This window comes from Lissotriton helveticus, chromosome 5_2 (assembly GCF_964261635.1).
Source record: "Lissotriton helveticus chromosome 5_2, aLisHel1.1, whole genome shotgun sequence".
Classification (NCBI taxonomy): Eukaryota; Metazoa; Chordata; class Amphibia; order Caudata; family Salamandridae; genus Lissotriton; species Lissotriton helveticus.
The window spans coordinates 2537478-2564910 of record NC_136066.1 but is presented as its reverse complement, the minus strand read 5'-3'; positions in this window follow the sequence as shown (position 1 = coordinate 2564910).

Sequence of the window (27433 nt, the reverse complement as noted above, 5' to 3'; positions counted from 1 at the left end):
GGGTGAAAATTGCAAAAAACACAGTTGATGGACAGATTGTAGAACAATGTCATACATTCACCCCAGTACAAGGATCTGGGCCTAAATCCATCGTTTTTTTGCACTCCACACCACCCTGGGTTAGACACTGGCTATATGCAAATCAGCTCTGACCCTGTGCCTCATGGGAACAGTCCAGTCCGAACTACCAAGCCATGTCTTTCCCAGACCGGAATCAAGCATCCAAGGACCGGTTTCTGGCTATCAGCCTTCATTCAGCCTGGATAGCTTGACTCCAGTGGTGTGGAGAGCCTGGGACTCACGTCTGAGCATACCCAGCCCACTCGAGGTGAAAATTGCAAAAAACTCAGTTGATGGACAGAATGCAGAACAATGTCATACATTCACCCCAGTACAAGGATATGGGCCTAAATCCATCGTTTTTTTGCACTCCACACCACCCTGGGTTAGACACTGGCTATATGCAAATCAGCTTTGACCCTGTGCCTCATGGGAACAGTCCAGTCCGAACTACCAAGCCATGTCTTTCCCAGACTGGAATCAAGCATCCAAGGACCGGTTTCTGGCTATCAGCCTTCATTAAGCCTGGATAGCTTGACTCCAGTGGTGTGGAGAGCCTGGGACTCACGTCTGAGCATACCCAGCCCACTCGGGGTGAAAATTGCAAAAAACACAGTTGATGGACAGATTGTAGAACAATGTCATACATTCACCCCAGTACAAGGATCTGGGCCTAAATCCATCGTTTTTTTGCACTCCACACCACCCTGGGTTTGACACTGGCTATATGCAAATCAGCTCTGACCCTGTGCCTCATGGGAACAGTCCAGTCCGAACTACCAAGCCATGTCTTTCCCAGACCGGAATCAAGCATCCAAGGACCGGTTTCTGGCTATCAGCCTTCATTCAGCCTGGATAGCTTGCCTCCAGTGGTGTGGAGAGCCTGGGACTCACGCCTGAGCATACCCAGCCCACTCGGGGTGAAAATTGCAAAAAACACAGTTGATGGACAGAATGTAGAACAATGTCATACATTCACCCCAGTACAAGGATCTTGGCCTTAAATCCATAGTTTTTTTGCACTCCACACCACCCTGGGTTAGACACTGGCTATATGCAAATCACCTCTGACCCTGTGCCTCATGGGAACAGTCCAGTCCGAACTACCAAGCCATGTCTTTCCAAGACCAGAATCAAGCATCCAAGGACCGGTTTCTGGCTATCAGCCTTCATTCAGCCTGGATAGCTTGACTCCAGTGGTGTGGAGAGCCTGGGACTCACGTCTGAGCATACCCAGCCCACTCGGGTGAAAATTGCAAAAAACACAGTTGATGGACAGAATGTAGAACAATGTCATACATTCACCCCAGTACAAGGATCTGGGCCTAAATCCATCATTTTTTTGCACTCCACGCCACCCTGGGTTAGACACTGGCTATATGCAAATCAGCTCTGACCCTGTGCCTCATGGGAACAGTCCAGTCCGAAATACCAAGCCATGTCTTTCCCAGACCGGAATCAAGCATCCAAGGACCGGTTTCTGGCTATCAGCCTTCATTCAGCCTGGATAGCTTGACTCCAGTGGTGTGGAGAGCCTGGGACTCACGTCTGAGCATACCCAGCCCACTCGGGGGGAAAATTGCAAAAAACACAGTTGATGGACAGAATGTAGAACAATGTCATACATTCACCTCAGTACAAGGATCTGGGCCTAAATCCATCGTTTTTTTGCACTCCACACCACCCTGGGTTAGACACTGGCTATATGCAAATCAGCTCTGACCCTGTGCCTCATGGGAACAGTCCAGTCCGAACTACCAAGCCATGTCTTTCCCAGACCGGAATCAAGCATCCAAGGACCGGTTTCTGGCTATCAGCCTTCATTCAGCCTGGATAGCTTGACTCCAGTGGTGTGGAGAGCCTGGGACTCACGTCTGAGCATACCCAGCCCACTCGGGGTGAAAATTGCAAAAAAAACAGTTGATGGACAGAATGTAGAACAATGTCATACATTCACCCCAGTACAAGGATCTGGGCCTAAATCCATCGTTTTTTTGCACTCCACGCCACCCTGGGTTAGACACTGGCTATATGCAAATCAGCTCTGACCCTGTGCCTCATGGGAACAGTCCAGTCCGAACTACCAAGCCATGTCTTTCCCAGACCGGAATCAAGCATCCAAGGACCGGTTTCTGGCTATCAGCCTTCATTCAGCCTGGATAGCTTGACTCCAGTGGTGTGGAGAGCCTGGGACTCACGTCTGAGCATACCCAGCCCACTCGGGGTGAAAATTGCAAAAAAAACAGTTGATGGACAGAATGTAGAACAATGTCATACATTCACCCCAGTACAAGGATCTGGGCCTAAATCCATCGTTTTTTTGCACTCCACACCACCCTGGGTTAGACACTGGCTATATGCAAATCAGCTCTGACCCTGTGCATCATGGGAACAGTCCAGTCCGAACTACCAAGCCATGTCTTTCCCAGACCGGAATCAAGCATCCAAGTACCGGTTTCCGGCTATCAGCCTTCATTCAGCCTGGATAGCTTGACTCCAGTGGTGTGGAGAGCCTGGGACTCACGTCTGAGCATACCCAGCCCACTCGGGGTGAAAATTGCAAAAAACACAGTTGATGGACAGAATGCAGAACAATGTCATACATTCACCCCAGTACAAGGATCTGGGATTAAATCCATCGTTTTTTTCACTCCACACCACCCTGGGTTAGACACTGGCTATATGCAAATAATCTCTGACCCTGTGCCTCATGGGAACAGTCCAGTCCGAACTACCAAGCCATGTCTTTCCCAGACCGGAATCAAGCATCCAAGGACCGGTTTCTGGCTATCAGCCTTCATTCAGCCTGGATAGCTTGACTCCAGTGGTGTGGAGAGCCTGGGACTCACGTCTGAGCATACCCAGCCCACTCTGGGTGAAAATTGCAAAAAACACAGTTGATGGACAGAATGTAGAACAATGTCATACATTCACCCCAGTACAAGGATCTGGGCCTAAATCCATCGTTTTTTTGCACTCCACACCACCCTGGGTTAGACACTGGCTATATGCAAATCAGCTCTGACCCTGTGCCTCATGGGAACAGTCCAGTCCGAACTACCAAGCCATGTCTTTCCCAGACCGGAATCAAGCATCCAAGGACCGGTTTCTGGCTATCAGCCTTCATTCAGGCTGGATAGCTTGACTCCAGTGGTGTGGAGAGCCTGGGACTCACGTCTGAGCATACCCAGCCCACTCGGGGTGAAAATTGCAAAAAACACAGTTGATGGACAGATTGTAGAACAATGTCATACATTCACCCCAGTACAAGGATCTGGGCCTAAATCCATCGTTTTTTTGCACTCCACACCACCCTGGGTTAGACACTGGCTATATGCAAATCAGCTCTGACCCTGTGCCTCATGGGAACAGTCCAGTCCGAACTACCAAGCCATGTCTTTCCCAGACCGGAATCAAGCATCCAAGGACCGGTTTCTGGCTATCAGCCTTCATTCAGCCTGGATAGCTTGACTCCAGTGGTGTGGAGAGCCTGGGACTCACGTCTGAGCATACCCAGCCCACTCCGGGTGAAAATTGCAAAGTACACAGTTGATGGACAGAATGTAGAACAATGTCATACTTTCACCCCAGTACAAGGATCTGGGCCTAAATCCATCTTTTTTTTGCACTCCACACCACCCTGGGTTAGACACTGGCTATATGCAAATCAGCTCTGACCCTGTGCCTCATGGGAACAGTCCAGTCCGAACTACCAAGCCATGTCTTTCCCAGACCGGAATCAAGCATCCAAGGACCGGTTTCTGGTTATCAGCCTTCATTCAGCCTGGATAGCTTGACTCCAGTGGTGTGGAGAGCCTGGGACTCACGTCTGAGCATACCCAGCCCACTCTGGGTGAAAATTGCAAAAAACACAGTTGATGGACAGAATGTAGAACAATGTCATACATTCACCCCAGTACAAGGATCTGGGCCTAAATCCATCGTTTTTTTGCACTCCACACCACCCTGGGTTAGACACTGGCTATATGCAAATCAGCTCTGACCCTGTGCCTCATGGGAACAGTCCAGTCCGAACTACCAAGCCATGTCTTTCCCAGACCGGAATCAAGCATCCAAGGACCGGTTTCTGGCTTTCAGCCTTCATTCAGCCTGGATAGCTTGACTCCAGTGGTGTGGAGAGCCTGGGACTCACGTCTGAGCATACCCAGCCCACTCGGGGTGAAAATTGCAAAATACACAGTTGATGTACAGAATATAGAACAATGTCATACATTCACCCCAGTACAAGGATCTGGGCCTAAATCCATCGTTTTTTTGCACTCCACACCACCCTGGGTTAGACACTGGCTATATGCAAATCAGCTCTGACCCTGTGCCTCATGGGAACAGTCCAGTCCAAACTACCAAGCCATGTCTTTCCCAGACCGGAATCAAGCATCCAAGGACCGGTTTCTGGCTATCAACCTTATTTCAGCCTGGATAGCTTGACTCCAGTGGTGTGGAGAGCCTGGGACTCACGTCTGAGCATACCCAGCCCACTCGGGGTGAAAATTGCAAAAAACACAGTTGATGGACAGAATGTAGAACAATGTCATACATTCACCCCAGTACAATGATCTGGGCCTAAATCCATCGTTTTTTTGCACTCCACACCACCCTGGGTTAGACACTGGCTATATGCAAATCAGCTCTGACCCTGTGCCTCATGGGAACAGTCCAGTCCGAACTCCCAAGCCATGTCTTTCCCAGACCGGAATCAAGCATCCAAGGACCGGTTTCTGGCTATCAGCCTTCATTCAGCCTGGATAGCTTGACTCCAGTGGTGTGGAGAGCCTGGGACTCACGTCTGAGCATACCCAGCCCACTCGGGGTGAAAATTGCAAAAAACACAGTTGATGGACAGAATGTAGAACAATGTCATACATTCACCCCAGTACAAGGATCTGGGCCTAAATCCATCGTTTTTTTGCACTCCACACCACCCTGGGTTAGACACTGGCTATATGCAAATCAGCTCTGACCCTGTGCCTCATGGGAACAGTCCATTCCGAACTACCAAGCCATGTATTTCCCAGACCGGAATCAAGCATCCAAGGACCGGTTTCTGGCTATCAGCCTTCATTCAGCCTGGATAGCTTGACTCCAGTGGTGTGGAGAGCCTGGGACTCACGTCTGAGCATACCCAGCCCACTCGGGGTGAAAATTGCAAAAAACACAGTTGATGGACAGAATGTAGAACAATGTCATACATTCACCCCAGTACAAGGATCTGGGCCTAAATCCATCGTTGTTTTGCACTCCACACCACCCTGGGTTAGACACTGGCTATATGCAAATCAGCTCTGACCCTGTGCCTCATGGGAACAGTCCAGTCCGAACTACCAAGCCATGTCTTTCCCAGACCGGAATCAAGCATCCAAGGACCGGTTTCTGGCTATCAGCCTTCATTCAGCCTGGATAGCTTGACTCCAGTGGTGTGGAGAGCCTGGGACTCACGTCTGAGCATACCCAGCCCACTCGGGGGAAAATTGCAAAAAATACAGTTGATGGACAGAATGTAGAACAATGTCATACATTCACCCCAGTACAAGGATCTGGGCCTAAATCCATCGTTTCTTTGCACTCCACACCACCCTGGGTTAGACACTGGCTATATGCAAATCAGCTCTGACCCTGTGCCTCATGGGAACAGTCCAGTCCGAACTCCCAAGCCATGTCTTTCCCAGACAGGAATCAAGCATCCAAGGACCGGTTTCTGGCTATCAGCCTTCATTCAGCCTGGATAGCTTGACTCCAGTGGTGTGGAGAGCCTGGGACTCACGTCTGAGCATACCCAGCCCACTCTGGGTGAAAATTGCAAAAAACACAGTTGATGGACAGAATGTAGAACAATGTCATACATTCACCCCAGTACAAGGATCTGGGCCTAAATCCATCGTTTTTTTGCACTCCACACCACCCTGGGTTAGACACTGGCTATATGCAAATCAGCTCTGACCCTGTGCCTCATGGGAACAGTCCAGTCCGAACTACCAAGCCATGTCTTTCCCAGACCGGAATCAAGCATCCAAGGACCGGTTTCTGGCTATCAGCCTTCATTCAGGCTGGATAGCTTGACTCCAGTGGTGTGGAGAGCCTGGGACTCACGTCTGAGCATACCCAGCCCACTCGGGGTGAAAATTGCAAAAAACACAGTTGATGGACAGATTGTAGAACAATGTCATACATTCACCCCAGTACAAGGATCTGGGCCTAAATCCATCGTTTTTTTGCACTCCACACCACCCTGGGTTAGACACTGGCTATATGCAAATCAGCTCTGACCCTGTGCCTCATGGGAACAGTCCAGTCCGAACTACCAAGCCATGTCTTTCCCAGACCGGAATCAAGCATCCAAGGACCGGTTTCTGGCTATCAGCCTTCATTCAGCCTGGATAGCTTGACTCCAGTGGTGTGGAGAGCCTGGGACTCACGTCTGAGCATACCCAGCCCACTCCGGGTGAAAATTGCAAAGTACACAGTTGATGGACAGAATGTAGAACAATGTCATACTTTCACCCCAGTACAAGGATCTGGGCCTAAATCCATCTTTTTTTTGCACTCCACACCACCCTGGGTTAGACACTGGCTATATGCAAATCAGCTCTGACCCTGTGCCTCATGGGAACAGTCCAGTCCGAACTACCAAGCCATGTCTTTCCCAGACCGGAATCAAGCATCCAAGGACCGGTTTCTGGTTATCAGCCTTCATTCAGCCTGGATAGCTTGACTCCAGTGGTGTGGAGAGCCTGGGACTCACGTCTGAGCATACCCAGCCCACTCTGGGTGAAAATTGCAAAAAACACAGTTGATGGACAGAATGTAGAACAATGTCATACATTCACCCCAGTACAAGGATCTGGGCCTAAATCCATCGTTTTTTTGCACTCCACACCACCCTGGGTTAGACACTGGCTATATGCAAATCAGCTCTGACCCTGTGCCTCATGGGAACAGTCCAGTCCGAACTACCAAGCCATGTCTTTCCCAGACCGGAATCAAGCATCCAAGGACCGGTTTCTGGCTTTCAGCCTTCATTCAGCCTGGATAGCTTGACTCCAGTGGTGTGGAGAGCCTGGGACTCACGTCTGAGCATACCCAGCCCACTCGGGGTGAAAATTGCAAAATACACAGTTGATGTACAGAATATAGAACAATGTCATACATTCACCCCAGTACAAGGATCTGGGCCTAAATCCATCGTTTTTTTGCACTCCACACCACCCTGGGTTAGACACTGGCTATATGCAAATCAGCTCTGACCCTGTGCCTCATGGGAACAGTCCAGTCCAAACTACCAAGCCATGTCTTTCCCAGACCGGAATCAAGCATCCAAGGACCGGTTTCTGGCTATCAACCTTATTTCAGCCTGGATAGCTTGACTCCAGTGGTGTGGAGAGCCTGGGACTCACGTCTGAGCATACCCAGCCCACTCGGGGTGAAAATTGCAAAAAACACAGTTGATGGACAGAATGTAGAACAATGTCATACATTCACCCCAGTACAATGATCTGGGCCTAAATCCATCGTTTTTTTGCACTCCACACCACCCTGGGTTAGACACTGGCTATATGCAAATCAGCTCTGACCCTGTGCCTCATGGGAACAGTCCAGTCCGAACTCCCAAGCCATGTCTTTCCCAGACCGGAATCAAGCATCCAAGGACCGGTTTCTGGCTATCAGCCTTCATTCAGCCTGGATAGCTTGACTCCAGTGGTGTGGAGAGCCTGGGACTCACGTCTGAGCATACCCAGCCCACTCGGGGTGAAAATTGCAAAAAACACAGTTGATGGACAGAATGTAGAACAATGTCATACATTCACCCCAGTACAAGGATCTGGGCCTAAATCCATCGTTTTTTTGCACTCCACACCACCCTGGGTTAGACACTGGCTATATGCAAATCAGCTCTGACCCTGTGCCTCATGGGAACAGTCCAGTCCGAACTACCAAGCCATGTATTTCCCAGACCGGAATCAAGCATCCAAGGACCGGTTTCTGGCTATCAGCCTTCATTCAGCCTGGATAGCTTGACTCCAGTGGTGTGGAGAGCCTGGGACTCACGTCTGAGCATACCCAGCCCACTCGGGGTGAAAATTGCAAAAAACACAGTTGATGGACAGAATGTAGAACAATGTCATACATTCACCCCAGTACAAGGATCTGGGCCTAAATCCATCGTTGTTTTGCACTCCACACCACCCTGGGTTAGACACTGGCTATATGCAAATCAGCTCTGACCCTGTGCCTCATGGGAACAGTCCAGTCCGAACTACCAAGCCATGTCTTTCCCAGACCGGAATCAAGCATCCAAGGACCGGTTTCTGGCTATCAGCCTTCATTCAGCCTGGATAGCTTGACTCCAGTGGTGTGGAGAGCCTGGGACTCACGTCTGAGCATACCCAGCCCACTCGGGGGAAAATTGCAAAAAATACAGTTGATGGACAGAATGTAGAACAATGTCATACATTCACCCCAGTACAAGGATCTGGGCCTAAATCCATCGTTTCTTTGCACTCCACACCACCCTGGGTTAGACACTGGCTATATGCAAATCAGCTCTGACCCTGTGCCTCATGGGAACAGTCCAGTCCGAACTCCCAAGCCATGTCTTTCCCAGACAGGAATCAAGCATCCAAGGACCGGTTTCTGGCTATCAGCCTTCATTCAGCCTGGATAGCTTGACTCCAGTGGTGTGGAGAGCCTGGGACTCACGTCTGAGCATACCCAGCCCACTCTGGGTGAAAATTGCAAAAAACACAGTTGATGGACAGAATGTAGAACAATGTCATACATTCACCCCAGTACAAGGATCTGGGCCTAAATCCATCGTTTTTTTGCACTCCACACCACCCTGGGTTAGACACTGGCTATATGCAAATCAGCTCTGACCCTGTGCCTCATGGGAACAGTCCAGTCCGAACTACCAAGCCATGTCTTTCCCAGACCAGAATCAAGCATCCAAGGACCGGTTTCTGGCTATCAGCCTTCATTCAGCCTGGATAGCTTGACTCCAGTGGTGTGGAGAGCCTGGGATTCACGTCTGAGCATACCCAGCCCACTCGGGGTGAAAATTGCAAAAAACACAGTTGATGGACAGAATGTAGAACAATGTCATACATTCACCCCAGTACAAGGATCTGGGCCTAAATCCATCGTTTTTTTGCACTCCACACCACCCTGGGTTAGACACTGGCTATATGCAAATCAGCTCTGACCCTGTGCCTCATGGGAACAGTCCAGTCCGAACTACCAAGCCATGTCTTTCCCAGACCGGAATCAAGCATCCAAGGACCGGTTTCTGGCTATCAGCCTTCATTCAGCCTGGATAGCTTGACTCCAGTGGTGTGGAGAGCCTGGGACTCACGTCTGAGCATACCCAGCCCACTCGGGGTGAAAATTGCAAAAAACTCAGTTGATGGACAGAATGCAGAACAATGTCATACATTCACCCCAGTACAAGGATATGGGCCTAAATCCATCATTTTTTTGCACTCCACACCACCCTGGGTTAGACACTGGCTATATGCAAATCAGCTCTGACCCTGTGCCTCATGGGAACAGTCCTGTCCGAACTACCAAGCCATGTCTTTCCCAGACTGGAATCAAGCATCCAAGCACCGGTTTCTGGCTATCAGCCTTCATTCAGCCTGGATAGCTTGACTCCAGTGGTGTGGAGAGCCTGGGACTCACGTCTGTGCATACCCAGCCCACTCGGGGTGAAAATTGCAAAAAACACAGTTGATGGACAGAATGTAGAACAATGTCATACATTCACCCCAGTACAAGGATCTTGGCCTTAAATCCATTGTTTTTTTGCACTCCACACCACCCTGGGTTAGACACTGGCTATATGCAAATCAGCTCTGACCCTGTGCCTCATGGGAACAGTCCAGTCCGAACTACCAAGGCATGTCTTTCCAAGACCAGAATCAAGCATCCAAGGACCGGTTTCTGGCTATCAGCCTTCATTCAGCCTGGATAGCTTGACTCCAGTGGTGTGGAGAGCCTGGCACTCACGTCTGAGCATACCCAGCCCACTCGGGGTGAAAATTGCAAAAAACACAGTTGATGGACAGAATGTAGAACAATGTCATACATTCACCCCAGTACAAGGATCTGGGCCTAAATCCATCGTTTTTTTGCACTCCACGCCACCCTGGGTTAGACACTGGCTATATGCAAATCAGCTCTGACCCTGTGCCTCATGGGAACAGTCCAGTCCGAACTACCAAGCCATGTCTTTCCCAGACCGGAATCAAGCATCCAAGGACCGGTTTCTGGCTATCAGCCTTCATTCAGCCTGGATAGCTTGACTCCAGTGGTGTGGAGAGCCTGGGACTCACGTCTGAGCATACCCAGCCCACTCGGGGTGAAAATTGCAAAAAACACAGTTAATGGACAGAATGTAGAACAATGTCATACATTCACCCCAGTACAAGGATCTGGGCCTAAATCCATCGTTTTTTTGCACTCCACACCACCCTGGGTTAGACACTGGCTATATGCAAATCAGCTCTGACCCTGTGCCTCATGGGAACAGTCCAGTCCGAACTACCAAGCCATGTCTTTCCCGGACCGGAATCAAGCATCCAAGGACCGGTTTCTGGCTATCAGCCTTCATTCAGCCTGGATAGCTTGACTCCAGTGGTGTGGAGAGCCTGGGACTCACGTCTGAGCATACCCAGCCCACTCGGGGTGAAAATTGCAAAAAACACAGTTGATGGACAGAATGTAGAACAATGTCATACATTCACCCCAGTACAAGGATCTGGGCCTAAATCCATCGTTTTTTTGCACTCCACACCACCCTGGGTTAGACACTGGCTATATGCAAATCAGCTCTGACCCTGTGCATCATGGGAACAGTCCAGTCCGAACTACCAAGCCATGTCTTTCCCAGACCGGAATCAAGCATCCAAGGACCGGTTTCTGGCTATCAGCCTTCATTCAGCCTGGATAGCTTGACTCCAGTGGTGTGGAGAGCCTGGGACTCACGTCTGAGCATACCCAGCCCACTCGGGGTGAAAATTGCAAAAAACACAGTTGATGGACAGAATGCAGAACAATGTCATACATTCACCCCAGTACAAGGATCTGGGCCTAAATCCATCGTTTTTTTGCACTCCACACCACCCTGAGTTAGACACTGGCTATATGCAAATCAGCTCTGACCCTGTGCCTCATGGGAACAGTCCAGTCCGAACTACCAAGCCATGTCTTTCCCAGACCGGAATCAAGCATCCAAGGACCGGTTTCTGGCTATCAGCCTTCATTCAGCCTGGATAGCTTGACTCCAGTGGTGTGGAGAGCCTGGGACTCACGTCTGAGCATAGCCAGCCCACTCGGGGTGAAAATTGCAAAAAACACAGTTGATGGACAGATTGTAGAACAATGTCATACATTCACCCCAGTACAAGGATCTGGGCCTAAATCCATCGTTTTTTTGCACTCCACACCACCCTGGGTTAGACACTGGCTATATGCAAATCAGCTCTGACCCTGTGCCTCATGGGAACAGTCCAGTCCGAACTACCAAGCCATGTCTTTCCCAGACCGGAATCAAGCATCCAAGGACCGGTTTCTGGCTATCAGCCTTCATTCAGCCTGGATAGCTTGACTCCAGTGGTGTGGAGAGCCTGGGACTCACGTCTGAGCATACCCAGCCCACTCGAGGTGAAAATTGCAAAAAACTCAGTTGATGGACAGAATGCAGAACAATGTCATACATTCACCCCAGTACAAGGATATGGGCCTAAATCCATCGTTTTTTTGCACTCCACACCACCCTGGGTTAGACACTGGCTATATGCAAATCAGCTTTGACCCTGTGCCTCATGGGAACAGTCCAGTCCGAACTACCAAGCCATGTCTTTCCCAGACTGGAATCAAGCATCCAAGGACCGGTTTCTGGCTATCAGCCTTCATTAAGCCTGGATAGCTTGACTCCAGTGGTGTGGAGAGCCTGGGACTCACGTCTGAGCATACCCAGCCCACTCGGGGTGAAAATTGCAAAAAACACAGTTGATGGACAGATTGTAGAACAATGTCATACATTCACCCCAGTACAAGGATCTGGGCCTAAATCCATCGTTTTTTTGCACTCCACACCACCCTGGGTTTGACACTGGCTATATGCAAATCAGCTCTGACCCTGTGCCTCATGGGAACAGTCCAGTCCGAACTACCAAGCCATGTCTTTCCCAGACCGGAATCAAGCATCCAAGGACCGGTTTCTGGCTATCAGCCTTCATTCAGCCTGGATAGCTTGACTCCAGTGGTGTGGAGAGCCTGGGACTCACGCCTGAGCATACCCAGCCCACTCGGGGTGAAAATTGCAAAAAACACAGTTGATGGACAGAATGTAGAACAATGTCATACATTCACCCCAGTACAAGGATCTTGGCCTTAAATCCATAGTTTTTTTGCACTCCACACCACCCTGGGTTAGACACTGGCTATATGCAAATCAGCTCTGACCCTGTGCCTCATGGGAACAGTCCAGTCCGAACTACCAAGCCATGTCTTTCCAAGACCAGAATCAAGCATCCAAGGACCGGTTTCTGGCTATCAGCCTTCATTCAGCCTGGATAGCTTGACTCCAGTGGTGTGGAGAGCCTGGGACTCACGTCTGAGCATACCCAGCCCACTCGGGTGAAAATTGCAAAAAACACAGTTGATGGACAGAATGTAGAACAATGTCATACATTCACCCCAGTACAAGGATCTGGGCCTAAATCCATCATTTTTTTGCACTCCACGCCACCCTGGGTTAGACACTGGCTATATGCAAATCAGCTCTGACCCTGTGCCTCATGGGAACAGTCCAGTCCGAAATACCAAGCCATGTCTTTCCCAGACCGGAATCAAGCATCCAAGGACCGGTTTCTGGCTATCAGCCTTCATTCAGCCTGGATAGCTTGACTCCAGTGGTGTGGAGAGCCTGGGACTCACGTCTGAGCATACCCAGCCCACTCGGGGGGAAAATTGCAAAAAACACAGTTGATGGACAGAATGTAGAACAATGTCATACATTCACCTCAGTACAAGGATCTGGGCCTAAATCCATCGTTTTTTTGCACTCCACACCACCCTGGGTTAGACACTGGCTATATGCAAATCAGCTCTGACCCTGTGCCTCATGGGAACAGTCCAGTCCGAACTACCAAGCCATGTCTTTCCCAGACCGGAATCAAGCATCCAAGGACCGGTTTCTGGCTATCAGCCTTCATTCAGCCTGGATAGCTTGACTCCAGTGGTGTGGAGAGCCTGGGACTCACGTCTGAGCATACCCAGCCCACTCGGGGTGAAAATTGCAAAAAAAACAGTTGATGGACAGAATGTAGAACAATGTCATACATTCACCCCAGTACAAGGATCTGGGCCTAAATCCATCGTTTTTTTGCACTCCACGCCACCCTGGGTTAGACACTGGCTATATGCAAATCAGCTCTGACCCTGTGCCTCATGGGAACAGTCCAGTCCGAACTACCAAGCCATGTCTTTCCCAGACCGGAATCAAGCATCCAAGGACCGGTTTCTGGCTATCAGCCTTCATTCAGCCTGGATAGCTTGACTCCAGTGGTGTGGAGAGCCTGGGACTCACGTCTGAGCATACCCAGCCCACTCGGGGTGAAAATTGCAAAAAAAACAGTTGATGGACAGAATGTAGAACAATGTCATACATTCACCCCAGTACAAGGATCTGGGCCTAAATCCATCGTTTTTTTGCACTCCACACCACCCTGGGTTAGACACTGGCTATATGCAAATCAGCTCTGACCCTGTGCATCATGGGAACAGTCCAGTCCGAACTACCAAGCCATGTCTTTCCCAGACCGGAATCAAGCATCCAAGTACCGGTTTCCGGCTATCAGCCTTCATTCAGCCTGGATAGCTTGACTCCAGTGGTGTGGAGAGCCTGGGACTCACGTCTGAGCATACCCAGCCCACTCGGGGTGAAAATTGCAAAAAACACAGTTGATGGACAGAATGCAGAACAATGTCATACATTCACCCCAGTACAAGGATCTGGGCCTAAATCCATCGTTTTTTTCACTCCACACCACCCTGGGTTAGACACTGGCTATATGCAAATAATCTCTGACCCTGTGCCTCATGGGAACAGTCCAGTCCGAACTACCAAGCCATGTCTTTCCCAGACCGGAATCAAGCATCCAAGGACCGGTTTCTGGCTATCAGCCTTCATTCAGCCTGGATAGCTTGACTCCAGTGGTGTGGAGAGCCTGGGACTCACGTCTGAGCATACCCAGCCCACTCTGGGTGAAAATTGCAAAAAACACAGTTGATGGACAGAATGTAGAACAATGTCATACATTCACCCCAGTACAAGGATCTGGGCCTAAATCCATCGTTTTTTTGCACTCCACACCACCCTGGGTTAGACACTGGCTATATGCAAATCAGCTCTGACCCTGTGCCTCATGGGAACAGTCCAGTCCGAACTACCAAGCCATGTCTTTCCCAGACCGGAATCAAGCATCCAAGGACCGGTTTCTGGCTATCAGCCTTCATTCAGGCTGGATAGCTTGACTCCAGTGGTGTGGAGAGCCTGGGACTCACGTCTGAGCATACCCAGCCCACTCGGGGTGAAAATTGCAAAAAACACAGTTGATGGACAGATTGTAGAACAATGTCATACATTCACCCCAGTACAAGGATCTGGGCCTAAATCCATCGTTTTTTTGCACTCCACACCACCCTGGGTTAGACACTGGCTATATGCAAATCAGCTCTGACCCTGTGCCTCATGGGAACAGTCCAGTCCGAACTACCAAGCCATGTCTTTCCCAGACCGGAATCAAGCATCCAAGGACCGGTTTCTGGCTATCAGCCTTCATTCAGCCTGGATAGCTTGACTCCAGTGGTGTGGAGAGCCTGGGACTCACGTCTGAGCATACCCAGCCCACTCCGGGTGAAAATTGCAAAGTACACAGTTGATGGACAGAATGTAGAACAATGTCATACTTTCACCCCAGTACAAGGATCTGGGCCTAAATCCATCTTTTTTTTGCACTCCACACCACCCTGGGTTAGACACTGGCTATATGCAAATCAGCTCTGACCCTGTGCCTCATGGGAACAGTCCAGTCCGAACTACCAAGCCATGTCTTTCCCAGACCGGAATCAAGCATCCAAGGACCGGTTTCTGGTTATCAGCCTTCATTCAGCCTGGATAGCTTGACTCCAGTGGTGTGGAGAGCCTGGGACTCACGTCTGAGCATACCCAGCCCACTCTGGGTGAAAATTGCAAAAAACACAGTTGATGGACAGAATGTAGAACAATGTCATACATTCACCCCAGTACAAGGATCTGGGCCTAAATCCATCGTTTTTTGCACTCCACACCACCCTGGGTTAGACACTGGCTATATGCAAATCAGCTCTGACCCTGTGCCTCATGGGAACAGTCCAGTCCGAACTACCAAGCCATGTCTTTCCCAGACCGGAATCAAGCATCCAAGGACCGGTTTCTGGCTTTCAGCCTTCATTCAGCCTGGATAGCTTGACTCCAGTGGTGTGGAGAGCCTGGGACTCACGTCTGAGCATACCCAGCCCACTCGGGGTGAAAATTGCAAAATACACAGTTGATGTACAGAATATAGAACAATGTCATACATTCACCCCAGTACAAGGATCTGGGCCTAAATCCATCGTTTTTTTGCACTCCACACCACCCTGGGTTAGACACTGGCTATATGCAAATCAGCTCTGACCCTGTGCCTCATGGGAACAGTCCAGTCCAAACTACCAAGCCATGTCTTTCCCAGACCGGAATCAAGCATCCAAGGACCGGTTTCTGGCTATCAACCTTATTTCAGCCTGGATAGCTTGACTCCAGTGGTGTGGAGAGCCTGGGACTCACGTCTGAGCATACCCAGCCCACTCGGGGTGAAAATTGCAAAAAACACAGTTGATGGACAGAATGTAGAACAATGTCATACATTCACCCCAGTACAATGATCTGGGCCTAAATCCATCGTTTTTTTGCACTCCACACCACCCTGGGTTAGACACTGGCTATATGCAAATCAGCTCTGACCCTGTGCCTCATGGGAACAGTCCAGTCCGAACTCCCAAGCCATGTCTTTCCCAGACCGGAATCAAGCATCCAAGGACCGGTTTCTGGCTATCAGCCTTCATTCAGCCTGGATAGCTTGACTCCAGTGGTGTGGAGAGCCTGGGACTCACGTCTGAGCATACCCAGCCCACTCGGGGTGAAAATTGCAAAAAACACAGTTGATGGACAGAATGTAGAACAATGTCATACATTCACCCCAGTACAAGGATCTGGGCCTAAATCCATCGTTTTTTTGCACTCCACACCACCCTGGGTTAGACACTGGCTATATGCAAATCAGCTCTGACCCTGTGCCTCATGGGAACAGTCCAGTCCGAACTACCAAGCCATGTATTTCCCAGACCGGAATCAAGCATCCAAGGACCGGTTTCTGGCTATCAGCCTTCATTCAGCCTGGATAGCTTGACTCCAGTGGTGTGGAGAGCCTGGGACTCACGTCTGAGCATACCCAGCCCACTCGGGGTGAAAATTGCAAAAAACACAGTTGATGGACAGAATGTAGAACAATGTCATACATTCACCCCAGTACAAGGATCTGGGCCTAAATCCATCGTTGTTTTGCACTCCACACCACCCTGGGTTAGACACTGGCTATATGCAAATCAGCTCTGACCCTGTGCCTCATGGGAACAGTCCAGTCCGAACTACCAAGCCATGTCTTTCCCAGACCGGAATCAAGCATCCAAGGACCGGTTTCTGGCTATCAGCCTTCATTCAGCCTGGATAGCTTGACTCCAGTGGTGTGGAGAGCCTGGGACTCACGTCTGAGCATACCCAGCCCACTCGGGGGAAAATTGCAAAAAATACAGTTGATGGACAGAATGTAGAACAATGTCATACATTCACCCCAGTACAAGGATCTGGGCCTAAATCCATCGTTTCTTTGCACTCCACACCACCCTGGGTTAGACACTGGCTATATGCAAATCAGCTCTGACCCTGTGCCTCATGGGAACAGTCCAGTCCGAACTCCCAAGCCATGTCTTTCCCAGACAGGAATCAAGCATCCAAGGACCGGTTTCTGGCTATCAGCCTTCATTCAGCCTGGATAGCTTGACTCCAGTGGTGTGGAGAGCCTGGGACTCACGTCTGAGCATACCCAGCCCACTCTGGGTGAAAATTGCAAAAAACACAGTTGATGGACAGAATGTAGAACAATGTCATACATTCACCCCAGTACAAGGATCTGGGCCTAAATCCATCGTTTTTTTGCACTCCACACCACCCTGGGTTAGACACTGGCTATATGCAAATCAGCTCTGACCCTGTGCCTCATGGGAACAGTCCAGTCCGAACTACCAAGCCATGTCTTTCCCAGACCGGAATCAAGCATCCAAGGACCGGTTTCTGGCTATCAGCCTTCATTCAGGCTGGATAGCTTGACTCCAGTGGTGTGGAGAGCCTGGGACTCACGTCTGAGCATACCCAGCCCACTCGGGGTGAAAATTGCAAAAAACACAGTTGATGGACAGATTGTAGAACAATGTCATACATTCACCCCAGTACAAGGATCTGGGCCTAAATCCATCGTTTTTTTGCACTCCACACCACCCTGGGTTAGACACTGGCTATATGCAAATCAGCTCTGACCCTGTGCCTCATGGGAACAGTCCAGTCCGAACTACCAAGCCATGTCTTTCCCAGACCGGAATCAAGCATCCAAGGACCGGTTTCTGGCTATCAGCCTTCATTCAGCCTGGATAGCTTGACTCCAGTGGTGTGGAGAGCCTGGGACTCACGTCTGAGCATACCCAGCCCACTCCGGGTGAAAATTGCAAAGTACACAGTTGATGGACAGAATGTAGAACAATGTCATACTTTCACCCCAGTACAAGGATCTGGGCCTAAATCCATCTTTTTTTTGCACTCCACACCACCCTGGGTTAGACACTGGCTATATGCAAATCAGCTCTGACCCTGTGCCTCATGGGAACAGTCCAGTCCGAACTACCAAGCCATGTCTTTCCCAGACCGGAATCAAGCATCCAAGGACCGGTTTCTGGTTATCAGCCTTCATTCAGCCTGGATAGCTTGACTCCAGTGGTGTGGAGAGCCTGGGACTCACGTCTGAGCATACCCAGCCCACTCTGGGTGAAAATTGCAAAAAACACAGTTGATGGACAGAATGTAGAACAATGTCATACATTCACCCCAGTACAAGGATCTGGGCCTAAATCCATCGTTTTTTTGCACTCCACACCACCCTGGGTTAGACACTGGCTATATGCAAATCAGCTCTGACCCTGTGCCTCATGGGAACAGTCCAGTCCGAACTACCAAGCCATGTCTTTCCCAGACCGGAATCAAGCATCCAAGGACCGGTTTCTGGCTTTCAGCCTTCATTCAGCCTGGATAGCTTGACTCCAGTGGTGTGGAGAGCCTGGGACTCACGTCTGAGCATACCCAGCCCACTCGGGGTGAAAATTGCAAAATACACAGTTGATGTACAGAATATAGAACAATGTCATACATTCACCCCAGTACAAGGATCTGGGCCTAAATCCATCGTTTTTTTGCACTCCACACCACCCTGGGTTAGACACTGGCTATATGCAAATCAGCTCTGACCCTGTGCCTCATGGGAACAGTCCAGTCCAAACTACCAAGCCATGTCTTTCCCAGACCGGAATCAAGCATCCAAGGACCGGTTTCTGGCTATCAACCTTATTTCAGCCTGGATAGCTTGACTCCAGTGGTGTGGAGAGCCTGGGACTCACGTCTGAGCATACCCAGCCCACTCGGGGTGAAAATTGCAAAAAACACAGTTGATGGACAGAATGTAGAACAATGTCATACATTCACCCCAGTACAATGATCTGGGCCTAAATCCATCGTTTTTTTGCACTCCACACCACCCTGGGTTAGACACTGGCTATATGCAAATCAGCTCTGACCCTGTGCCTCATGGGAACAGTCCAGTCCGAACTCCCAAGCCATGTCTTTCCCAGACCGGAATCAAGCATCCAAGGACCGGTTTCTGGCTATCAGCCTTCATTCAGCCTGGATAGCTTGACTCCAGTGGTGTGGAGAGCCTGGGACTCACGTCTGAGCATACCCAGCCCACTCGGGGTGAAAATTGCAAAAAACACAGTTGATGGACAGAATGTAGAACAATGTCATACATTCACCCCAGTACAAGGATCTGGGCCTAAATCCATCGTTTTTTTGCACTCCACACCACCCTGGGTTAGACACTGGCTATATGCAAATCAGCTCTGACCCTGTGCCTCATGGGAACAGTCCAGTCCGAACTACCAAGCCATGTATTTCCCAGACCGGAATCAAGCATCCAAGGACCGGTTTCTGGCTATCAGCCTTCATTCAGCCTGGATAGCTTGACTCCAGTGGTGTGGAGAGCCTGGGACTCACGTCTGAGCATACCCAGCCCACTCGGGGTGAAAATTGCAAAAAACACAGTTGATGGACAGAATGTAGAACAATGTCATACATTCACCCCAGTACAAGGATCTGGGCCTAAATCCATCGTTGTTTTGCACTCCACACCACCCTGGGTTAGACACTGGCTATATGCAAATCAGCTCTGACCCTGTGCCTCATGGGAACAGTCCAGTCCGAACTACCAAGCCATGTCTTTCCCAGACCGGAATCAAGCATCCAAGGACCGGTTTCTGGCTATCAGCCTTCATTCAGCCTGGATAGCTTGACTCCAGTGGTGTGGAGAGCCTGGGACTCACGTCTGAGCATACCCAGCCCACTCGGGGGAAAATTGCAAAAAATACAGTTGATGGACAGAATGTAGAACAATGTCATACATTCACCCCAGTACAAGGATCTGGGCCTAAATCCATCGTTTCTTTGCACTCCACACCACCCTGGGTTAGACACTGGCTATATGCAAATCAGCTCTGACCCTGTGCCTCATGGGAACAGTCCAGTCCGAACTCTCAAGCCATGTCTTTCCCAGACAGGAATCAAGCATCCAAGGACCGGTTTCTGGCTATCAGCCTTCATTCAGCCTGGATAGCTTGACTCCAGTGGTGTGGAGAGCCTGGGACTCACGTCTGAGCATACCCAGCCCACTCTGGGTGAAAATTGCAAAAAACACAGTTGATGGACAGAATGTAGAACAATGTCATACATTCACCCCAGTACAAGGATCTGGGCCTAAATCCATCGTTTTTTTGCACTCCACACCACCCTGGGTTAGACACTGGCTATATGCAAATCAGCTCTGACCCTGTGCCTCATGGGAACAGTCCAGTCCGAACTACCAAGCCATGTCTTTCCCAGACCGGAATCAAGCATCCAAGGACCGGTTTCTGGCTATCAGCCTTCATTCAGGCTGGATAGCTTGACTCCAGTGGTGTGGAGAGCCTGGGACTCACGTCTGAGCATACCCAGCCCACTCGGGGTGAAAATTGCAAAAAACACAGTTGATGGACAGATTGTAGAACAATGTCATACATTCACCCCAGTACAAGAATCTGGGCCTAAATCCATCGTTTTTTTGCACTCCACACCACCCTGGGTTAGACACTGGCTATATGCAAATCAGCTCTGACCCTGTGCCTCATGGGAACAGTCCAGTCCGAACTACCAAGCCATGTCTTTCCCAGACCGGAATCAAGCATCCAAGGACCGGTTTCTGGCTATCAGCCTTCATTCAGCCTGGATAGCTTGACTCCAGTGGTGTGGAGAGCCTGGGACGCACGTCTGAGCATACCCAGCCCACTCCGGGTGAAAATTGCAAAATACACAGTTGATGGACAGAATGTAGAACAATGTCATACTTTCACCCCAGTACAAGGATCTGGGCCTAAATCCATCTTTTTTTTGCACTCCACACCACCCTGGGTTAGACACTGGCTATATGCAAATCAGCTCTGACCCTGTGCCTCATGGGAACAGTCCAGTCCGAACTACCAAGCCATGTCTTTCCCAGACCGGAATCAAGCATCCAAGGACCGGTTTCTGGCTTTCAGCCTTCATTCAGCCTGGATAGCTTGACTCCAGTGGTGTGGAGAGCCTGGGACTCACGTCTGAGCATACCCAGCCCACTCGGGGTGAAAATTGCAAAATACACAGTTGATGGACAGAATATAGAACAATGTCATACATTCACCCCAGTACAAGGATCTGGGCCTAAATCCATCGTTTTTTTGCACTCCACACCACCCTGGGTTAGACACTGGCTATATGCAAATCAGCTCTGACCTTGTGCCTCATGGGAACAGTCCAGTCCAAACTACCAAGCCATGTCTTTCCCAGACCGGAATCAAGCATCCAAGGACCGGTTTCTGGCTATCAACCTTATTTCAGCCTGGATAGCTTGACTCCAGTGGTGTGGAGAGCCTGGGACTCACGTCTGAGCATACCCAGCCCACTCGGGGTGAAAATTGCAAAAAACACAGTTGATGGACAGAATGTAGAACAATGTCATACATTCACCCCAGTACAATGATCTGGGCCTAAATCCATCGTTTTTTTGCACTCCACACCACCCTGGGTTAGACACTGGCTATATGCAAATCAGCTCTGACCCTGTGCCTCATGGGAACAGTCCAGTCCGAACTCCCAAGCCATGTCTTTCCCAGACAGGAATCAAGTATCCAAGGACCGGTTTCAGGCTATCAGCCTTCATTCAGCCTGGATAGCTTGACTCCAGTGGTGTGGAGAGCCTGGGACTCACGTCTGAGCATACCCAGCCCACTCGGGGTGAAAATTGCAAAAAACACAGTTGATGGACAGAATGTAGAACAATGTCATACATTCACCCCAGTACAAGGATCTGGGCCTAAATCCATCGTTTTTTTGCACTCCACACCACCCTGGGTTAGACACTGGCTATATGCAAATCAGCTCTGACCCTGTGCCTCATGGGAACAGTCCAGTCCGAACTACCAAGCCATGTATTTCCCAGACCGGAATCAAGCATCCAAGGACCGGTTTCTGGCTATCAGCCTTCATTCAGCCTGGATAGCTTGACTCCAGTGGTGTGGAGAGCCTGGGACTCACGTCTGAGCATACCCAGCCCACTCGGGGTGAAAATTGCAAAAAACACAGTTGATGGACAGAATGTAGAACAATGTCATACATTCACCCCAGTACAAGGATCTGGGCCTAAATCCATCGTTGTTTTGCACTCCACACCACCCTGGGTTAGACACTGGCTATATGCAAATCAGCTCTGACCCTGTGCCTCATGGGAACAGTCCAGTCCGAACTACAAAGCCATGTCTTTCCCAGACCGGAATCAAGCATCCAAGGACCGGTTTCTGGCTATCAGCCTTCATTCAGCCTGGATAGCTTGACTCCAGTGGTGTGGAGAGCCTGGGACTCACGTCTAAGCATACCCAGCCCACTCGGGGGAAAATTGCAAAAAATACAGTTGATGGACAGAATGTAGAACAATGTCATACATTCACCCCAGTACAAGGATCTGGGCCTAAATCCATCGTTTCTTTGCACTCCACACCACCCTGGGTTAGACACTGGCTATATGCAAATCAGCTCTGACCCTGTGCCTCATGGGAACAGTCCAGTCCGAACTACCAAGCCATGTCTTTCCCAGACCGGAATCAAGCATCCAAGGTCCGGTTTCTGGCTATCAGCCTTCATTCAGCCTGGATAGCTTGATCCAGTGGTGTGGAGAGCCTGGGACTCACGTCTGAGCATACCCAGCCCACTCGGGGTGAATATTGCAAAAAACACAGTTGATGGACAGAATGTAGAACAATGTCATACATTCACCCCAGTACAAGGTTCAGATGCTCCGTCCATCCCCACCCCCCTTTTGTACCGCTTTTGGCCACCATAAGTGTGGCAGGGTATGCTCAGATGTGAGTCCCTTGCTCACTTTGCCACTGGATTCAAGCAAGCCGGGCTGAAGAAGGCTGTAATGCCAGAAACTGGTCCTCGGAAGCTTGTTTCCGGTCCAGGGAAGGCATGGCTTGGCAGTTCAGGCTGGACTGTTCCCATGAGGCACAGGGTCAGACTGATTTGCATATAGCCATGTCTGAACTGTGGTGGCAGAGTGGGCTAAAGAACGGTGATGGATTAACCCCTGATCCTTTGACTGGGTGTGAGTGTTTGATTGGTTCAGATGCTCCGTCCATCCCCACCCCCCTTTTGTACCGCTTTTGGCCACCATAAGTGTGGCAGGGTATGCTCAGACATGAGTCCCTTGCTCACTTTGCCACTGGAATTCAAGCAAGCCGGGCTGAAGAAGGCTGTAATGCCAGAAACCGGTCCTCGGAAGCTTTTTTCCGGTCCAGGGAAGGCATGGCTTGGCTATTCGGGCTGGACTGTTCCCATGAGGCACAGGGTCAGACTGATTTGCATATAGCCATGTCTGAAATGGGGTGGCAGAGTGGGCTAAAGAACGGTGATGGATTAACCCCTGATCTTTTGACTGGGTGTGAGTGTTTGATTGGTTCAGATGCTCCGTCCATCCCCACCCCCCTTTTGGCCACCATAAGTGTGGCAGGGTATGCTCAGACGTGAGTCCCTTGCTCACTTTGCCACTGGATTCAAGCAAGCCGGGCTGAAGAAGGCTGTAATGCCAGAAACCGGTCCTCGGAAGCTTGTTTCCGGTCCAGGGAAGGCATGGCTTGGCAGTTCGGGCTGGACTGTTCCCATGAGGCACAGGGTCAGACTGATTTGCATATAGCCATGTCTGAACTGGGGTGGCAGAGTGGGCTAAAGAACGGTGATGGAATAAACCCTGATCTTTTGACTGGGTGTGAGTGTTTGATTGGTTCAGATGCTCCGTCCATCCCCACCCCCCTTTTGTACTGTCTAATGCTCTTGGCGTGTATCTGCTTCGCATTCTGTGGGTGATCATTTTGAGTGGATGCTCGACCTCATTTGCCGACTGCCTCCTGATGTACCTTGCTGCCTACCCTCACCTGGTTTCCTGGGACCCTGACTAAGAGTGACATCATCTTTGTGCGACCTAGTGGCCTGGGAAGGAGGGTATGGTGTCTCCAATCTGTGGGTATAGAATAGTCGGGTGAGTTGGAGTGGGATGGAGGCTTGGGGTCCGTGGTCTGCAGTGTGTACCCAATCAGTTGCACCGCAGTAGGGTGCATATGTTTTGCGAGTACTTCTGTATGGACCTGTCTGATATCCATTGCACCGTGTAGGGGTGTGAAGCCAGTGTGTTTGGGAGGGGCAGTGGGGGACCGTCTGTGATTCACGGCACTGGACGGCAGTTTGTCTGATACTTTCCTTTCTTTCCAAAAGAGCATTGCGTTTGGCATTGTTTTTTCTCTGCACGGCCTCGGCCCGCGGTGCTGCTGAAAAGTGATGTAAGTCTGTCTATGTAAATGTTTCTGATATTGTTGTGACCCGGGTGCACCCTCTACCTCTAAAGTATTGAATAATAAGAATTGCTAGGGATGCCCTGGGGATGCATATTCCTGATGTCATTTGAACCTGGCTGGGCCTAGTACTGCTAGTAATAATTCTGAAAGTCATGTAGACCCAGAAATACAAGATGTTCATGTTGTGTTGATTATTGTGTGTTGAATACAAACGTGTGAAGTTTATTTTGTGACACTCAGGATATTTATTGTGAGTGAGTGCTGTGTCAATGCTTTACATATTGCCTCTGTGGTAAGCCTGACTGCTCAGTGCCACGCTACCCAAGGGTGAGCGTCGGATACAAAGTGTGTGTAATCACCCGCCCCTCACAAGAGTGGTAGGTTCCGCCAGGCTGGGGTACTGCCTCACCCAGCCAGAAAGTGCCAGTTCCAACACGGCTCAAGTAGTTCCTACAAACACTTCTTCTCTGACACTCTAAGGCCCAGACTTAGAAAGACGCCAAGAAACGCAGCGCAGCTCCAAAGGTTGCAACCCTGCACTACATGAGGAGGAGAGAGCAGGAGAGCACCATATCCACAGAGATACAGCACTCTCCTCCCCTCTCGCTAGCGCCGGCACACAATCAGGCAGCCCATGGATTCTGCCACATCCCAGATTTACAACGTTTCGTACATCTGGGAATGCGTCGGAATCCAACGCCTCCCCAGGGGAGTCGTAAGGAGGTGCAACGAGGGGAAATACTTGTATTTCTACTTGGTGTTTCCTCTTGCTATGCACGCTGCATTCTGCAGCACACACAGAAAGAAGAAAAGACCTCTTGTGATTGTTTTTGTGCAGGAAGGTGTCCCACCCTGCACAAAAAACAAGCATCCCCGCAACGCAGGCACCCTTGCACCATGGTGCGAGGGTGTCAGCGTTGGCACATGGGAGCCAATTGTGTGCCCGTGCAGGGGAAAGCTCCGGGATACATCAAATTGTTGTAAATGCATCCCTTTGCTTCGGAAGTAACGCAGCACGGTGCACCCAAATGGCTTGCGGCTCTGTGCCGCGTTACTTCCTTGTAAATATGGCCCTATACGGAAGAGGTGTGGCGCAGCGGCCAGGGCGACTGACTCCAGAACCCGGGGACTCATGGTTTGATCCCCGGCACCGGCGGAAGATCAGCCCCGCACCGTGTGACTCTGGGTAATAGCTCGCTTAATCTCCCCGACGGCCCTCAGCGCCTTGACACCTTTGGGTAATTGTGCGCTTTGCAATTATTGGAATTTGTGAATGTGGCGCTATATGAAGCCCCGTACCTTCCACCAAACCAAATTTCATTGAACGCCTCTCTCCCACATCCTCTTCTTGATCTGTGAATTCATAAATGAATAGCGCCTCCAGGTCTAATTCTTAAATAACGAGGATTGTTTCAGGTATGGAAATGCTTCGAAAACTGCTATTTCATTTTAAAGCCATACTACTAGCTGCAGTCGCCGCGTGACCTTGTTTCCTGACAGACTTTGATGCCAAGATGCCACACTCACTGCACATATGCGCTAAGTGTTGTTTCTCTGCCATGCCACTGCCTCAAACCAGCATATCTTGTCCACTCTGTGATGTCACTCCCCCAGGCCTGCATATCCTGTCCCTCCCCTTCTCCTGTTATATCACTCCCCAAGGCCTTTATATCCTGCCCCTTACTCCCTCGCACCTGCATATCCTGTCCCCTCCTCCTCTGTGATGTCACTCTCCAGGCCTACATATCCTGTCCCCCATGTTTCCTCTGTGATGTCACTCCCCCAGCTCTGTACATCCTGTCCCCCCACCCTTCCTCTCTGATGTCACTCCCCCTGGCCTGCAAATCCTGTCCCCCCCTTTGTGTGTGATGTCACTCCCCCTGGCCTGCAAATCCTGTCCCCCCCTTCGTCTGTGATGTCACTCCCCCTGGCCTGCAAATCCTGTCCCCCTTTCGTCTGTGATGTCACTCCACCAGCCTTGTACATCCTGCCCCCCTTCCTTTGTGATGTCACTCCCCCTGGCCTGCAAATCCTGTCCCCCCTTCCTCTCTGATGTCACTCCCCCTGGCCTGCAAATCCTGTCCCCCCCTTCCTCTCTGATGTCACTCCCCCTGGCCTGCAAATCCTGTCCCCCCCTTCGTCTGTGATGTCACTCCCCCTGGCCTGCAAATCCTGTCCCCCCCTTCGTCTGTGATGTCACTCCCCCTGGCCTGCAAATCCTGTCCCCCCTTCATCTGTGATGTCACTCCACCAGCCTTGTACATCCTGCCCCCCTTCCTTTGTGATGTCACTCCCCCTGGCCTGCAAATCCTGTCCCCCCCTTCCTCTCTGATGTCACGCCCCCTGGCCTGCAAATCCTGTCCCCCCCTTCCTCTCTGATGTCACTCCCCCTGGCCTGCAAATCCTGTCCCCCCCCTTCCTTTGTGATGTCACTCCCCCTGGCCTGCACATCCTGTCCCCCCCTTCCTCTGTGATGTCACTCCCCCTGGCCTGCACATCCTGTCCCCCCTTCGTCTGTGATGTCACTCCACCAGCCCTGTACATCCTGCCCCCCCTTCCTTTGTGATGTCACTCCTGCAAGCCTATATATCCAGAGGGGGCAGTGAGAGGTGTGGTGCAGCGGCCAGGTCAGCTGACTTCAGAGCACAGGGTTCGATCCCTGGCCCTGGTGGCAGCTCAGCTCAGCACCATGTGACTCTGGGCAATAACTCACTTAATATCCACGACGGCCCCCCAGTGCCTTGAGACCCCCTGAGGGTGAGTAGTTCGCGCTTTACAAATATGGATTTATTTCTAAATCTGTATTTGTAAAGCGCAAACTACTCACCCTTCCGGGTCTCAAGGCGCTGCGGGTCATCGTGGAAGTTAAGTGCGCTATTGCCCAGAGTCACATGGTGCTGAGCTGAGCTGCCACCAGAGCCGGGTATCGAACCCTGAACCCTGTGCTCTGAAGTCAGCTGCCCTGGCCACTGCACCACACCTAGTG